We start from the raw sequence: 17,050 nt of genomic DNA on the forward strand, positions 1-17,050 counted from the left end.
GTGGTGTCAATGTTTGAGTCTCCCCCTAATTCACATGCTGAAATTCTCACCCCCAAGGTGATGGTGTTAGGAGGTGGGGGCTTCAGGAGATGAAGAACTCATAAAGGTGGGCCCCTCATGAATGGGATTCGCGCCCTTTTGAAAGAGATGCTGGAGAGCTCCCTCACTCCTTCCACCACGTGAGGACACAGTGAGAAGCCACCATCTATGACCCAGGAAGCAGACACTCACCGGATACCAGATCTGCCAGCACCTTCATCTGGGACTTCTGACCTCTAGCGCTGTGAGAAGTGACTGTGTTGCTTGAAAGTCACGGTCTATGGTGACAGAACACCGCAGGGGACTCAGACACGGCCCCCATGCTTGCTACAGGAAGCCCGCAGTGGAGCCCTCTTCCCTCCTTGAAGTCTGGATATGACCGAAAAACTGTGGGTTCAAGTGTAGACAGGCTTGTTCTGTGAAGATAGACCTTTATTCTGGCAGATTTCAGCATGACTTGCTTGTATTCTCAATGGTGACTTAAGATGGGTGTCGCTGGCCCAGGGTGAGACAACGGGAACTGGCATGGGTGCAGCTGGAGGTTACACGCCCTTCTTAAGTGGTAACAGCTAATGTTCATGGAGTGCACATTCTGAGCCAAGCATTATTTTATCATTTTTCTTATTAATTCTCTTTATAAGTCTATGAGAAAAGTGTTCTTATTCGCCCCATTTTAAAGATGCAGAGACGGAGACACAGGGAAGTTGCATGATCTGAGTGCCTTATGGCTGGTGCTGGCAGAGCTAGGAGAGGAGCCAGGAGGTCCCCATCCAATGCCTGCACCTACTGCCAAGCTGTCCTCCTGCCAGGTCACCACCTGAGAGCAGAAGCTGAGAGAAACTTGCTCTCTGCCCTGGTGGAGGCTACAGGCCCTAGGAGGGAGTTTGACTCCTTGCCCCACCAGCTCCATGATTCTGCTTTTTATGGGCCCCCACATAGCACATCCATCTGCCCTGGGCTGAGAGAAGAGGCATCAGAACTTTGCAGTCAATCAGTTCCAATAGCTGACGAAGACTTAATTGTGTTCATGACCAGCACTACTTGAAGCAATACAGAAGATGTACTTTGAGTCAGTTGGAACTCTGCAGGCAACACTCATGTAGAAAAACAGAAAAAAAAATCAAGGTAGAAGAATACAAAGCAACTAAAAGGGCACTCATGCAGAAGTCAATGCCAGGTATTCTTCATCACTGATAAATTTAAGTTGCTGGCACGAGGCTAGAAGAAAAGGAAAAATGAAGCATTTAAATAATTCAGTTTTTCACAAAAGTACATGTTAATTCCAAATCTTGGTGATTGTGATCAGTGCTGCAATATACATGGGGTGCAGGTGTCTCTTTGGCACACTGATTTCCTTTTCTTGGGGTGCATATTCAGAAGTGGGATTGCTGGATCAGAGTTCTACTTTTAGTTTCTTGAGGAACCTCCATACTGTTTTTCACAGTGGCTGTTCTAGCTTACATTTCTATCAACAGTGTACAAGAGTTTTCTTTTCTTGGCATCTTTGCCAGCGTTGTTTTTTTGTCCTTTTGATAATAGCTGTTTTAACTGGGGTGAGATGATATCTCATTGTGGTTTTGATTTGTATTTGATGATTAGTGATGTTGAACATTTTAAATATATTCGTATTGGCCATGTGTATGTCTCCTTTAGAGAAATATTTATTTTATCATAACACTATTCACAATAGCCAAGATATGGAATCAACCTAAGTGTCCATCAACAGATGAATGGATAAAGAAAATGTGGTGCATATACACAGTGGAATACTATTCAGCCATAAAAAAGGGGAATCTTGTCATTTGCAGTAATGAGGATGGAACTGAAGGACCTATGCTAAGTGAAATAAGCCAGGCTCAGAAAGACAGGTCATGCATGTTCTCACTCATATGTAGACTCTAAAGAAGTTGACCTCGTGAAGGCAGAGCATAGATGATGGTAACTGAAGGCTGGGAAGGGTGGAGAGATAAGAAGAGGTTGGTTAATGGGTACCTACAGTTAGATGAAGAAATAGGTTCTAGTGTTTGATGACATAATAGGATGACTATACATAGCAATAATTTATTGTATGTTTCAAAATAGCTAGAAGAGATTTGAAGTTGATACAGTTTGGCTGTGTCCCCACCCAAATCTCATCTGGAATTGTAGCTTCCATAATTCCTATGTGTTGTGGGAGCAACCCAGTGGGAGGTAATTGAGTCATGGGAGTGGTTTCCCCATAGTATCCTCGTGGTAGTGAACAGGTCTCATGAGATCTGATGGCTTTATCAGGGCAAACCCTTTTCACTTGGTTTTCAATTCTCTCTTGTCTGCCACCATGTAAGACATGCCTTTCACCTTCCACCATGATTGTGAGGCCTCCTCAACCATGTGGAACTGTGAATCCATTAAACCTCTTTCTCTTTATAAATTACCTAGTCTCAGGTATGTCTTTATCAGCAGCATGAAAACAGAATAATACAGAAGTGCTCTCAACACAAAGAAATGACAAATGTTTGCAGTGATGGATATCCTAATTACCCTAGTTTACCATTACACATTGTATGTGTGTATCAAAATATCGCAGGTTCCCCATAAATATGTACCATTGTTTTGTATCAGTAAAATGGAAGAAAACATTGAAAAATAATGACAAAAGATGACAAATGTTTGCAGTGATGGATATCCTAATTACTCTATTTGACCATTACACATTGCACATATGTATCGAAATATCACAGGTTCCCCATAAATAGGTACCATTATTATGTATCAATAAAAAGGAAGAAAACATCGAAAAATACAGGTTAAAATTTTAAATGAAACTTTCTTTTCTGTTGTTTTTACCTCCCCCAATCCCCACTACCAGCCCTGAAGTATTCAGACAAAATTTCCTCTTGAGTATTATTAATAAGGAAGATACTGGGTGATAAGCAGATGACAAACCTCCTCTGATTGCCCGTCCTGGGAAACTTTTCTGCGGCATGTCGAAATGTATCCCTCCATGTAAGTCAAGAGCCCAACACTAATGACAAGTCAGTGCAAGCTCCTCCATCTGGGTCAGACAGATAAAGTCCTAGTTCACAGTTTGTTTCTTTTATGCAGTAAAGAACAGAAGGATGAAATGCGTATCATTTGTACAATTCCCCAGCAGTATTATTTCTCAGAATCAAGCCTTGAGATACATTGAAAGAACAAAAACTGTAAAGTTATGGTCTCAGTAATGTTGTATAAGCATATCAGCCAGCTGTGACTGACATCCCTGTATGGATCCCTCCAAGACTCCAATATAAAGGGGAACCACCTCTCGCTTTTATGTGGAGGTGGGTGCTAGAATGCTGCAGGCAGCACCACTAAGGCCAAGAGACTCTATCTTGGAAGCTAATCTCCCATGTTGGCTTTGATGAACCCCGGTTCCAGGAAGTCCTCCAAGCTTTCCAGTTTATCGATTGTTCCTTGTGTTAGAGCAGGCACTTAGCGTAAATCCTGCCTGTAGGTCAAACAACTGTGATGTTATCATACTTCATTTGTCCTGCACGTCTCTTCTGAACCACCCTTTCCCTGGTACGTGAGCTCCAGGTCTGGGGCTAATGGCAGGGATCCATTCTCTTGTCTAGCCCCCTAAGACACAGACGTGGCTTCTGTTTGTAAGACACTGTTAAATGTTTCTTTTTAAGAGACTGGATTTGCCAGCCTCTTTCTTCGGCCTCTCAGCCTCCTTGGACTTTGGGGACAGGTTTGCATGGACTTGCCCACTGTGAAACAGAAGGTAGGTGTTGGTCACTATAACCCTCATGCAAATAATTGCAAATAATTGGCTCATTTCAGCCCCAAGTTCTACATTATTGGCCGTAAAAATTGAATGGTGAAGTTTAACCAGTTGGTTAAGAATGTAGTTTTTTAGTTCAAGGCAAGTTACCTATACAAGCCTCAAATGCTTCATCAATTAATTGAGAATGGTATTAGTGCCTATATATTTAAAGGTGTTGTGAGATCCAAATGAGATAGCATATGTAAAGAAATTAGTACTGTGATAAATCAGTACTGTGATTATCAGTACTGTGATTATCAGTACTGTGATAAATTAGTACTGTGATTATCAGTACTGTGATAAATGAGTGCTGTGATAAATGAGTACTGTGATAAATCAGTACTGTGATTATCAGTACTGTGATAAATGAGTACTGTGATAAATCAGTACTGTGATAAATTAGTACTGTGATAAACCAGTACTGTGATTATCAGTACTGTGATAAATTAGTACTGTGATAAACCAGTACTGTGATTATCAGTACTGTGATAAATTAGTACTGTGATAAACCAGTACTGTGATTATCAGTACTGTGATAAATTAGTACTGTGATAAACCAGTACTGTGATTATCAGTACTGTGATAAATTAGTACTGTGATGATCAGTACTGTGATAAATCAGTACTGTGATAAATTAGTACTGTGATTATCAGTACTGTGATAAATCAGTACTGTGATTATCAGTACTGTGATAAATTAGTACTGTGATAAATCAGTACTGTGATTATCAGTACTGTGATAAATTAGTACTGTGATAAATCAGTACTGTGATTATCAGTACTGTGATAAATTAGTACTGTGATTATCAGTACTGTGATAAATCAGTACTGTGATTATCAGTACTGTGATAAATCAGTACTGTGATATCATATAGATATGTGATACTGTAGATAAATCATATAGTTTATGATCCATAAATACTGTTATAGGAGTATGGCTGTGATGATTTCATCTGGAACATCTTAAAACTGCCCATAGCATTTGCTCATGGAGGCATTAACATATATCAAAATAATCTCCATCATGATCAACTTTTAAGCAGTGTAGTTTTCCAGTGAACCTGTGATGAAGATAAATAAGTTACCAGAGGTGCCCCTAATTAAGCAAATGAATCTATTTGCTCCACAGTGTTATTAGATACAGACAACTTCGACACTGGTTTTAGATCATAAACTATTTTCTCCTGGCCACTGCAGAAAGAAGAGCTTTATGTCTCTATTCTGAATTGAGGCGGTATGGTTGGCGAGGGGTTGGGGAAGGCTTTAGTTTATTCAGAAGTCTTTTTGAATCCAGGCAAAGGTTAAATGTTTCATATACACCATGGAATACTATGCAGCCATAAAGAAAAAACAAAACAAGATCATGTCCTTTGCAGCGACATGGGTGGAGCTGGAGGCCATCATGCTAAGCAAACTAACACAGGAACAGAAAACCGAATACCACATGCTTTCAATTATAAGTGGGAGCTGGACATTGAGTACACAGAGACTCAGGGAAGGAAACAACAGACAGCAGAGTCCACTTGAGAGTGGAGGTGGGAGGAAGGAGAGTAGAGAAAACTTCTGATTAGGTACTGATTACCTGGGTGATGAAATAATCTATATGCCAAACCACTCTGACATGCAATTTACCTATATGAGCAGTGTGCACATGTACCCTTGAACCTAAAATACAAGTTTAAAAAAAAGGCACATATTAAAAATCAAGGGGCCAGAAAACAGTTTTCTTTCCATGACCCCAAATCTGTCTGGACAGTGTTCCTGCTGCCCTAACTTTCCCTCTGAATATATGTGTATGTGTATATATGTGTATGTATGTATATACACGTGTGTGTGTGTATATAAATATATATGCAAGTTCTTTATAAACTTAAGTCTGTAGCTTGTGTTGAGTTCAGACAGCTAGTCCAGTTCTGCCAATTCACAGATGTTCCATGGAAGCAGATGATGGCTTAGGATATGGACAAACTGAGTGTGGCTGTAATAAAGTTGTTTTATAATTTATACCTCGCTTTGTAAGGTAGTCTATGTTTAATAGAAATCTAAATATTCTGCTCTGTTGAGACACATAAAATTATTTATAATAATTCTTTTGTTCCCCTCAAATGAAGCCATGATTTAAAGTTCAAACCTTGAAGTTGCCTGTACCTAGGTTAAAATCATAATTTGATACACTCCTAGCTGTAATATTCTAGAGGAGATACTCAACTTTCTGAAGCCTAGTGTTTTTAACCTATAAAATGAGCATAACTGTACCTATCTGTTAGCTTTTGTTGTTCAGGTTGAATAAGATAATCTATGTACAAAGCATTTAGCAAGTTTCACCTAGGTTAAACACTCAGAGATTAGGGGTGTTCTTGTTATTATTTGGATCCCTGGTTTGTGGCTACAGTTTAGTAGCCCGGGGAATATAGGCTGCAGCTGAACCACGGAGAAGCGGTTGTCTGATTCGTTCACTGTAAAATACTGCAACACCAAATGACCTTCACCAGTGACACTGAAACGCTACTGAAGCATTAGAGTAAGCACTCAATAAGTAAGAGCCATCTTATTACTATTATTATCATCACCATTGTTGCTATTCAGTCTAACCTGGAAATGGGTTGTGGGAAGTTTAATTTGTTTTAAAAATTGAAATGAAAGTCAATACAGACATTAATTCTATAGCAAGAGGTTATACTATTTTAAATGGCTAAGAAGAGGTAGATTATTCTGGGAACAGAATTTGCCCGAGAAGCCAGTAATTGGTTGTTACCCAGGGTTATTGTCCAGGCAATACAGACGCTTTGAGTAGCTCTGTGCATTCAACATTGTAACAGTGAGTGAGAATATTATCTAGAATGCGTGAGATGCCTGTAAAATGATGGTGCTGGTGGTGAGTGGAAGGAAAGGCCACTCTGTGTGAGAAGCATCAGTGCATTCGGCTTACCTTTATATGTCTGCGATGACTGAGTCACCTACTTACTAAAATGCCTGTCTGCAAAATAACGTTTCAGTTGTAAATCTGAAACCATCGAACTTTCATTCCCAAACTTTTCCCACTGAATCAATAGTTTATAAGATAATCTTTGACAGTATAAGCTTTCTTGGAAACACAATTATCACATTACAGCCAAACATAGTGTATCTATGCTCTTTTCAAAACCAAACATTGTTTCTAGGAATGTAATGCAAACAAACTCTATATAAATCAATTTTAAGTACTTTTTTAAAAATGATTTGTTTCTGAAAACTAGTTTCTGCACCAAAGCTCATGAACAGAGGTGTCTTCAGTGGGATTAAACACTGTCTCAAGGTTGGTTAGTGCTTTCAGATGAAGCATCTCATTTGCTGTCATAACAATGATACCTGCCTGACCTTATAAGAACAGGTATCATTATCTTCATTTTCATTTGGGTAAGTTGACGTTTAGCAGACTTGAATGACTCATCTGAGGTTATTCTTTTTCTCTCTCTTTCTGAGGCTGCCTCTCCACCTCTTTGACAATCCTCTCCCAAACCTGTTTTTATATATAAAGAGGACTAATCTTTCTGGTCTATCCTAATGTCCACTTTTGTACCCAGGAAGAGATTATTTCTTTGAAGATTTCCATCACAGAACAAATAATTATGTAAGGCTTTATTGTGAATTCTCTGCCTCATAAAATAATGTAGCCCAAACTCAGAATTTTCAAGAACGTAACTCATGTCCCAAAGCACAGATGATAACAAAATACGTGAACGTTTCTGTCTCGGTTCCTCTTAACACTGAAAACTTGGTCACATCCTATTTTCAAGGAGTCAAGGGCAGATTCCATGTGTTGTCTTCTGAATTGCAATCACCAAAGGTGTTTGGTGGGGAGCCCATGGCTCTGTGTCTTCCTAAGTTCTTGTGCTTTTTCCTCTCTGCTGGTCCATTAACTTTACTTAAGTAACAGCGTTGAGTGTGAGCTACCTCCTTTCTTGTTAGAAGTGCGTGAACGTCAGGCAAGCCTCACGCTGCCTGGCTGGGGAATGCTTGCCCTCACTCGGCTTTTACGGGATGATTTCCATCATGTTCTGCTTTGTTACATCACAGTGTATTCTAAGAAGCATTTAGCTTCAGGATGTGTCAGAGTGTTTTCCAGTAAAAGCACGTTTCGGGCCATGAGAAAGAGGCTGTGGATGAACCACACTAGGGATTCCAACTCCTGCGGTGCTCCCAGGTGGAGGAAGTGGCGAAGCGGGCACTGAATGTAGCCTTGGGACATTCCAAACGGGCGATCACCACGGAGAAAGTCATTTCTTCCTCTTTTTAGAAGCAGCTGTATTTCCTCAAGAAAGTGACTTTATCTGGCTATTCCATGGGGGAAAGTGAGCTGTCTCAAAATTAGCCTTATATGCTGTGCGGTATTAAAGGAAAATTATACTTGGCTCACCAGTGAGTCATCGTACTGGTTTCGCTTTATTTTTATTTCTTTTCTACTTTAGGAACTGAAGCTTGAAGGCAACTGTTGGGGGAAGGTGGGGAGGATGGGAAAGATGCAGAGAGAACCTGCGCCATGGTGGTCACGAGACAAAGGAAAGCAGAGACTTCCAGGCGGCATGAGCCTGAGACCCTGGGCGGGGCAGCAGCTCTCCGAGGCTCAGGTGCCTTCCCTTTGAGGACACTAGCAAAGGCACTAAACTCACATCCAGTGGACGCTGTTCACTGCCATCAGGGTGTGTGCATTCAGCATGGCTGGCAGGAGAATGCCTCCTTAATACTCTGCCGATTACTCTACTTATTTATTTGTATTATTTATTTATTGTTTGAGACAGAGTCTCGCTCTGTCACCCAGGCTGGAGTGCAGTAGCACGATCTCAGCTCACTGCAACCTCCATCACCCTGGTTCAAGCAATTATCCTGCCTCCACCTCCTAAAGGAGCTGGGACCATAGGTGTGTGCCACCACACCAGGCTAATTTTTGTATTTTTAGTAGAGAAGGGATTTCACCATGTTGGCCAGGCTGATCTCAACCTCCTGACCTCAGGTGATCCTCCCGCCTTGGCCTCCTAAAATGCTGGGATTACAGGCGTGAGCCACAGTGCCTGGCCCAATTACTCTAGAGTAAAATAACTATAGATGTGACTCACTTACAAATCCACATACGTACATCTGTTTAGACTGAAAACATGTGGGACCACATTTACTCTCGGCTGTTTTGGGAAATCAGCAGGGAATTTGCCTAAGAAAAAGTTTATACCCTTAGGCCAGAAAGGCAACTGCGCTCAACCCAGAGTCCTTTAAGTTAATTTGAAGTCTTTTGGGAATAATGCTGAAAACAAAACCCAGAAGCTCCCCCGTTTCCCTTTTGGAAAATCAAGGAGAAATGAGAAAAAAGAAAAATTGTAAAGACCAAGCATTAGAAATAAAATCCCTTGAGTTGGACCCAAGATGAGAAAAGAAGTTAGAAGGACATACCCTCCCTTCATCTCTCTGCACATGTGTAGGATATAGAAGCAATAATCTTATTGTTACAAAATACAGACAGTAAAACTCGAATTAAATGGAGTGTTTGTGCAAATCATTATTCCGGACAGCTGAGGCTTTCCAATTTGAAGACAAAGGTAATACCCTCTAAGCACCATCATTTAAAAACAAATTTTTAATGATAAATTTTACATAATAAATGCTTCTTCTATGTATTTTTACTGTCAGTTTTGTTTTGTTTTTCCGATTATAAAAGCCACGTGTGGTTAACACCAAGCAGGCTCATTTAGTAACGTCTAATAAAGAAAACAAAAAATATACTCTTCATCCCATAGCCCAGAAATAACCACTCTTCATGTTGTATCTCGCCTTTGGGAAGAGCATTCTGAACCCCGTTCCCATACCCCGGGGGGAGTCGGGGGTGTGATTCACAGCTCCTTGGAGCTCTCAGCCCTGTGGGGCATGCAGATAAAAAAACAAACAAGCAAACAAAACAAAACAAAACAAACAAACAAAAAACAAACAAACAAACAGAGCACAATAAACACTACGGAGACCTGTCCTGAGTAGTTAGGAAGAAGACATTCTCCCATTCAGATGGAAGGTAAAGGGCAGAAGAGAGAGGCATTTCCAGAGAGAACAGCCTGTAGGGTTTCAGGTAAAACAGCACCTAAGCAGAGCCTCAGAAGTGGGGAGAGAGAAAGGAGGTTTCCAGGCAGAGTGAGCATCGAAGTTCCAACTGAGCCCCGTGTCCAGCAGCCCCGTGTCCAGCGCTTACTGGGCGAACTGGGGAGAGGTAAGGCTGGAGCTTCCAGGTGTGGGTGGCTACAGGTCAGATCTTAGAAGTTTTTGCAGACCTGGGTAAGAAATTCACTTTTTTTTTTCTTTTTTTCTGCAGGAATAATGTGAAGCCAGTAAATCTTAAATAACTAAAATGAAGCCAGGTGTGGGTTAAGGACCTGAGTAGATGATGATCTGATTGAGATAGAGGAATCAGGAAAGGAAGGAGAGGGAGATGTGTAGAGGCTCAAAGGTTTGGTTCCTCCCTGTGGAACATCCAAGATTGTAAGACACTTGGTTGGCAGCGCTGTGCTGGGGTGTTGAGGGTCTCAAGCTCAGGGAAGAGGGTTGGAACAGAGATACTTACTTGTGAGATATTAGCATGACTGGATCCTCGATTTAGTCATCTCTGCCAAGTTCCTTTTACCAGGTAAAAGAACATTTTTGCAGGTTCTTTGGGTTAGGAAGCAGAGTATCATGACCCATGTTTTGCAAATCAATTTGAAATCTTGGATGGCATGAGGAGATTCCTTGAAAAATACCATTTTCCAGAACTAAAACAAGAAGTACAAAATCTTTATAATTCCATTTTTATGGATGAAATTGAACTTGTAATTTGAAACATTCTCGATAAGAAAAGTCAAGTCCAGAGGACTGAATCATTCAGTCACTGAAAACACTGCAGGGAGAGCTGACACTAACAGTCCATGAACTCAACCAGAAAATGGCAAAGGCAGGAACGCTTCAGACTCTCTGCATGAGGCCAGCGCAATCTTAATAACAAAACTTCACAAAGACATTGTAAGTTAGGAAAATTACAGGCAGATTATTCTGATAAGCAGAGATACAAAACTCCTAGACAAAATATTAACAAATCAAATCTGTGGCATATAAAAAGAATTATACATTACAACCAAGTTGGGTTTATTCTATAAATGTGTGCTAAGATTTAAAATTCAAACAATGTGATTTATTATATTACCATTAAAACTCACAAGAGCATCTCGGTAGACACAAAATGAGCACTTGATATTTTCAACACCCATTCAAAATAAAATTGGTAGCAAACTACAGAAAGAGGTTTTGTTTATCTAATAAAGGGTATCTCAAGAAAACCCTACAGAGGTTACCATACTTAATAATAAAACTTCAAAAGCTTACGTTGTTTGTTGTTGGAAAGACCCAGCATCTACTACAACTTCTACACGATAGTACACGGGATGTTCTCTTCACTGCAATAAGACAAACAAAGGAAAAGTCATGAGAATTGGAAAGACAAAGTAAAACTGTCATTTTGCATTGTCAGCATGATTGTGTAGATAGAAAATGTATTCGGATATACAGATCAACTATTAGAATAAGTCAGTGAGTTTAACAGCATTACCGATGAAAGGCTAATGTGAGAAATCAAGTGTGTTTCCATATACTTTAATGAACTGTTTAAAATTTTATTTAAAGTGAAAACTTTTACAGTAGCAGATAAAATAAAATTTCTAGGAATAAAAGTAATGTGTGCAAGAGTCTTACACAGAAAACTGTAAACATTACTGAGAGATATTCAAGAAGTCTTAAGGAAATAAACAGCATACATTATTGAAGGTTTGTAAGAATCAATATTGTAATTAAGTTTATTCTCCTAAATTGATTTAAAAATTCAGTGTAACTCCTCTCATAATCTCAGTCCTTCTATTTTACAAATTGAAAAGCTGATCCTAAAATGTATATGAAAACAAAAAAGGTCAAAAATAATGAAGACAAATTGAGAATATAAAACAAGGTTCGAGGTCTTCTACTCTCAGATCTCAAACCTTGTTAAAGCTGCAGCAATGAAAATGGCATAATGCTGATTGGTGTGAGAATAGACAAATAGGTCAGTGTCATAGAATAGAGCACAGAAGAAAACCCACGCTTACTATTCACATGATTTGTGGGAAAAGAAAGAAGAGGAAAAAAAAAAAACTCTTTGCTATGCATTGAGGGAAAGAAATCTTTCTTATAAGTATGGATTGTTTCCATTTTATATCCATATTTTTAAAAAGCCTTTGATCCCTACCTCACACAATAAACAAAAATCATTCTAGGTGTTTTGGATTGAAATGAGAAAAATCAACAAAAATCTTTTCTAAAAGCGGTCATGAAAAAATACCGAGAAGACCTTGGAGAAATCAAAGATTTCTAAAACAATATACATATACACAGAGGACTTACCACAGAAGAAAAAAGACTGAAAACTAGTGCTTTAAATTAGAACTGTGTGTTACAGAATATACCATTAAGAGAATCAAAAGGCAAACCACAGTGTAGAAGATAATTATGGTGTATATATTCAACAAAGGTTCACACATAGAATATATATAAAGAACTACTACAAACTAATAGGAAAAGAACATTAATTGAAGGCAAAATGGGCTGAAAACTTCAAAAGTCACTACACACGCATCCTCCAAATAAGTGCTCTGAATGGTGGGCACCAAGGATCATCTGAGTACAAATTAAAATGACAGTGAATGAATGAAAATGAGATAGCACACCTGCCAAAATGGCACAAAAAAAGCAAAAAAAAAAAAAAAAAATCTGACAATTCGAAGTGTTGACAAAGAAGGACTCTCATTAACTCTGGCCAGAGCCTAATCTACCTGGAAAGGTACTTTGTGGAACTATTTGTAATATCTACTAAAAGGAATTTAGGCTTACCCAGTGAACAAACATTGCTCTTTTCTGAATGTGCCCATGAGAAAAGAGTGCCTAGTACCAAGAGAAAAGATATTGGTGAAAATGTTTAGAGTAGCTTCTTCCATAAATAGCCCCAAGCTGGAAACAGCTCAAATGTCCATGAATAGTATTACACTATATCATGTTTATATTCATACCACGGAACGTAGACAGCAATGAAGAATAACTACAGATGCACACCCATAAGACAGATTGCTGAGTCAGTATACTCTCTTTGATACATATAATTCTATTATATAATGAAAAAAACAGTATAACGATAAAAAACAGTAAAATAAGTTTATAATGACAGACATCAAAATAGTGGCTACCTATTGTGTTTTCTTCTGTTTTGTTTTGTTTTGAGACAGGGTCTCACTCTGTTGCCCAGGCTGGAGTGCAGTGGCACGATCTTAGCTCACGGCAGCCTCCCTGGCTCAAGTGATCCTCCCATCTCAGCCTCCCCACTAGCTGGGACTACAGGCACACACCACTACGTCCAGCTAATTTTTGTATTTATTTATTCTTCTTTTTTTTTTTTTTGGTAGAGATTGAGTTTTGCCATCTTGCCCAGGCTGGTCTTGAACTCCTGAGTTCAAGCAATCCTCCTACCTCGGCCTCCCAAAGTGCTGGGGTTACAGGCATGAGCCACTGTGCCTTGCCTGGTTACCTTTTGAAGGGCTATGATTGCAAGGGTATGAAGGAGGGTTCTGGAATGGTAATAATGTTCTATTACTTGATCTGAATAATACTCATATTTATGTGCTAATTTTTCTCTAAATTAATCATATACTTACGACTTATGCATAATAAAGTCAAAATATTTTAAGGTCAAATTAATAAAGGGAATGTCCTAAATGAAGATATTCTGTCTGTGAACAATTATATAGTTATATGAGAGAACTTGCTGGGCGTAATAGCTGTAACTTTAATCATTATTAAATATTATTAAATAATAAATCATTGTTCAATCTATTAAATAGATTTCTCAAATTGCCACTAATTTTTCACGAAGGTGGTCTGTACCCATTAGCCAGGTGCCTGGGTTTAGCTAACTTTGGTTTTGGGCAGGAGTTGGGAAAGTCAGACTGCTATCTGATTGATTGTTCATGGACTTTAAAATTAGTCTTACACATACCCCAAGATTTAAAAAAAAATGACAACAGAAACTGAAATTTCCTGGAAACAGCTGTCATTTGGGATTCAGAAGACAAAAGACATGATTCAAAACCCTGCCCCTTGCTCTTGACGGGCAATCCCTACCCAGCCCTGAAAAGTCTCCCTGTTGTCCTGGCCCCTGTCCCAAGGCTGTGGCAATAACATGCACTCAAAGACATGTTTGCTGGAAGAAAACATGTGAAGCATGAATGGAATTTTGCCTTGGCGATAACGTTGAATGTGCTGTTCTGCAATCCTGTACCAATAGGGCACCAGGCCCGCTCTGAAGTCCGCTAATGGCAAACCCCTTTGTTCCCTCAGGGACACACAAAGCCACTGTTCCCATAGCAACCCTGCCAAGTGATGTCAGAAACCAGGGTTCGGCCTTGAAGCCTACAACACAAGTGCGGTGTTGATGAGCTAGCAATGAAGACAACCCCGAAAACAGCGCCCTGCCTCCAGCAACAGAAATCAGCAGTGCACGTGTCTGCACACACTGTGTCTTGTTTTATGCTTAAAAATTGTGAATAATCCATTTTTAAGTGTGTATATTCTCTAGAAGCCTGTGTTTCTCCTGATGTGTGTTTTATGCTTAAAAATTGTAAATAATCCATTTTTAAGTGTGTATATTCTTTAGAAGCCTGTGTTTCTCCTGATGTGTCATATCGCTTGGAAAATCAGATTTCCTTTTGCTTTCATGAAGACTTATTTTTGAAATTGAAGATGAAATGATTCATTTGCCCAAACCCTTAAGATGTCCTGACTTTATTCCTTAGGGAGGTTCATCATGTTCAGAGGAGAAGAGAGTGAAGGATTGTTTAATAAAGACCAATCACCTAAATTTTATGATATACATCATTGTTTTAATATACATAGTTGTTTGACTTGGAGAATTCACAGTAAAGAAGACAATTGTGGAAATATATTATGGATTTTTGGCTGAGCACGGTGACTCATGCTTGTAATTGAAGCACTCTGGGAGACCAAGGTGGGTGGATCACCTGTGGTCGGGGGTTCAAGACCAGCCTGGCCAACATGGTGAAACCCCGTCTCTACTAAAAATACAAAAACTAGCCGGGCATGATGGTGGGCACCTGTAATCCCAGCTACATGGGAGGCTGAAGCAGGAGAATTGCTTGAACCTGGGAGGTGGAGGTTGCAGTGAGCCGAGATCGCACCATACACACCAGCCTGAGCAACAAGAGCGAAACTCTCAAAAAAAAAAAAAAAAAAAAAAAGAAAGAAAAGAAAAGAAATATATTATGGATTTTTAAAAGAGAAAATATTTTATAAAAATTCTAACTTCACTGTCAAATAGCAATCGGCCTCTTTCCTTCAGTTTCCAGGGAAATCAATAGCAGCTCAAATTTAGAAGTTCTGCTTTGAGCCTTTTCAAATCACGCTGTGATTGAGCATTTTACGTGTGACACCATTAGCCAGAGGAACAATCCTGGTTCTGTTGTGTGTTTTTTTTCTTTTTCAATAGATTTTAGAGAGAAAATGAGATATTGATTGAAGGGTAATCCTTAACATAGAAGGGATTGGAATAACTGTTAAATTTTGCAGATTCTTCAGTTAAACTACTGTGAAAGTCTTGACGTTAGCCTACAAAAAAGCCTTTTATTACAAACTCCATACTTGCTAAAGTGCTGTCTTTTGATACTGCAGTTTTGTTTCTGTAATATATTTATTATTCAGAACAAATGAAATTCTCCAATGTATTTTGCTTGTTAATGTCATTTACCCAAGATCTATGAAATGACTAAATTTATACATATATACACACACACATATTAACATTTATGCATCTGTATATTTTATGTATCTGCACCAGTGATATAACAATAATTTTTATTCCTATGTTACATAAAAACTTAGTAATAAGTCTCATTCAACTTCACAACCCATGAAATAATTTCTGTTTCAACCTATATGAGCCAAGGGAAAATTGTTTAAATATTTATATTTCATATTTTAAAATGGTCTCTATCATCTGCTCACTCTTACCAAAAAAGTGACACAGGCACACTGCTGAGATAAGGTAAATATGTAGCAGTCACAGGAATAGCAATGCTCACCGGGTGCTGGTACAGTTTCAGGTATTGGGCTGGGAGTTGTCCAATCATCATCTTCTTTAATCTTCACAACAACTCTGACATCGAGTGCTGTTGTTCCCAATTTATTGGAGCAAAAAGACAGGTTAAGTCACTGGCTGAAACAGGCTGACCTCAGTGTCAAACCCAGGTTTTGCTGGTCACAGAAACAAAGCTTTAAAAAATCTCTCCAAATACTACGTCTAGGATTCCTGGACGCCAGGCACCCTAAAGACCAGCAGGAACCTCTGACACTCCATCCACACCCCCACTACAGGGAACTGGTGATTACACGCCGAATCAACGCATCTTACAAGAATGGGAGCCACCACTTAGGGCCAGGCTATTTGTGACTAGAAAGCAAACAAAAGAACCTGCTCAAGGTGAAATTTGATCATTGCCCATTGACTCTCAGGTGACACGGCCTCCAAGTATAACAGTGAATCCCCCCTGAGGGCCAAAAATTGCCTTGGAAAATATGATTGTGACCTCTATTTCTCTGTTGCCATGGAGTTACGCCTCTTGTCTGTTGATGGAAGGTCAATCATTGTATTTACACGCAGTGAACAGTGAACATATATAATGCCTATGGTCTATTATTATTTCTTTGCAGGAGGTTTATTACAGGGTTTGGTATGCAATCTAAATTAGATGTCTCGAGAAAAATAATGCTTTTAAGTTTAGGCAGTTTTAGAGAATTCTTTGAGTGAGATTCCCTCTTTAGAATTCCACGGAATTTTCTGATTGCCTTTGAAGTTGTTTCTGTCTGAAACTAGTCTATTTATTTCCTTTTTAAAGGAGATTTTTTCTTTTCAATCATCTACTACAAAATAACTTTCTTTTATGTTTATGAGACATTAGATACAATTATTTTCTAAGTCCATCTCTGTAAACAACCTTGTAATTTTTAGCCTTTCAAATGTCATTATCATAAACACGAATCAGCACTGGTTCTGCTCCTGGTTGGCTTTGAAGCGGCATTTAAAATCCCCGTGGCTCTCAAGCCCTCATCGACCTGGGCCACCTGGGTGAGTAAATTCAGCCAGCAA

The 17,050-nt window shown here is 39.2% G+C and overlaps 1 long non-coding RNA gene across 1 annotated transcript; it reads right to left on the minus strand.

Moving 5' to 3' along the window:
• Positions 1-255: 255 nt before the first annotated feature.
• LOC129491822 (uncharacterized) lies at positions 256-16,598 on the minus strand. The gene is made up of 4 exons (XR_008660634.2): positions 16,376-16,598; positions 15,916-16,073; positions 11,200-11,270; positions 256-1,257 (listed from the first exon to the last, which is right to left on the minus strand). It is a non-coding gene; the product is annotated as an uncharacterized lncRNA (long non-coding RNA).
• Between the last annotated feature and the right edge of the window lie 452 nt (positions 16,599-17,050).

This window comes from Symphalangus syndactylus, chromosome 10 (assembly GCF_028878055.3).
Source record: "Symphalangus syndactylus isolate Jambi chromosome 10, NHGRI_mSymSyn1-v2.1_pri, whole genome shotgun sequence".
Classification (NCBI taxonomy): Eukaryota; Metazoa; Chordata; class Mammalia; order Primates; family Hylobatidae; genus Symphalangus; species Symphalangus syndactylus.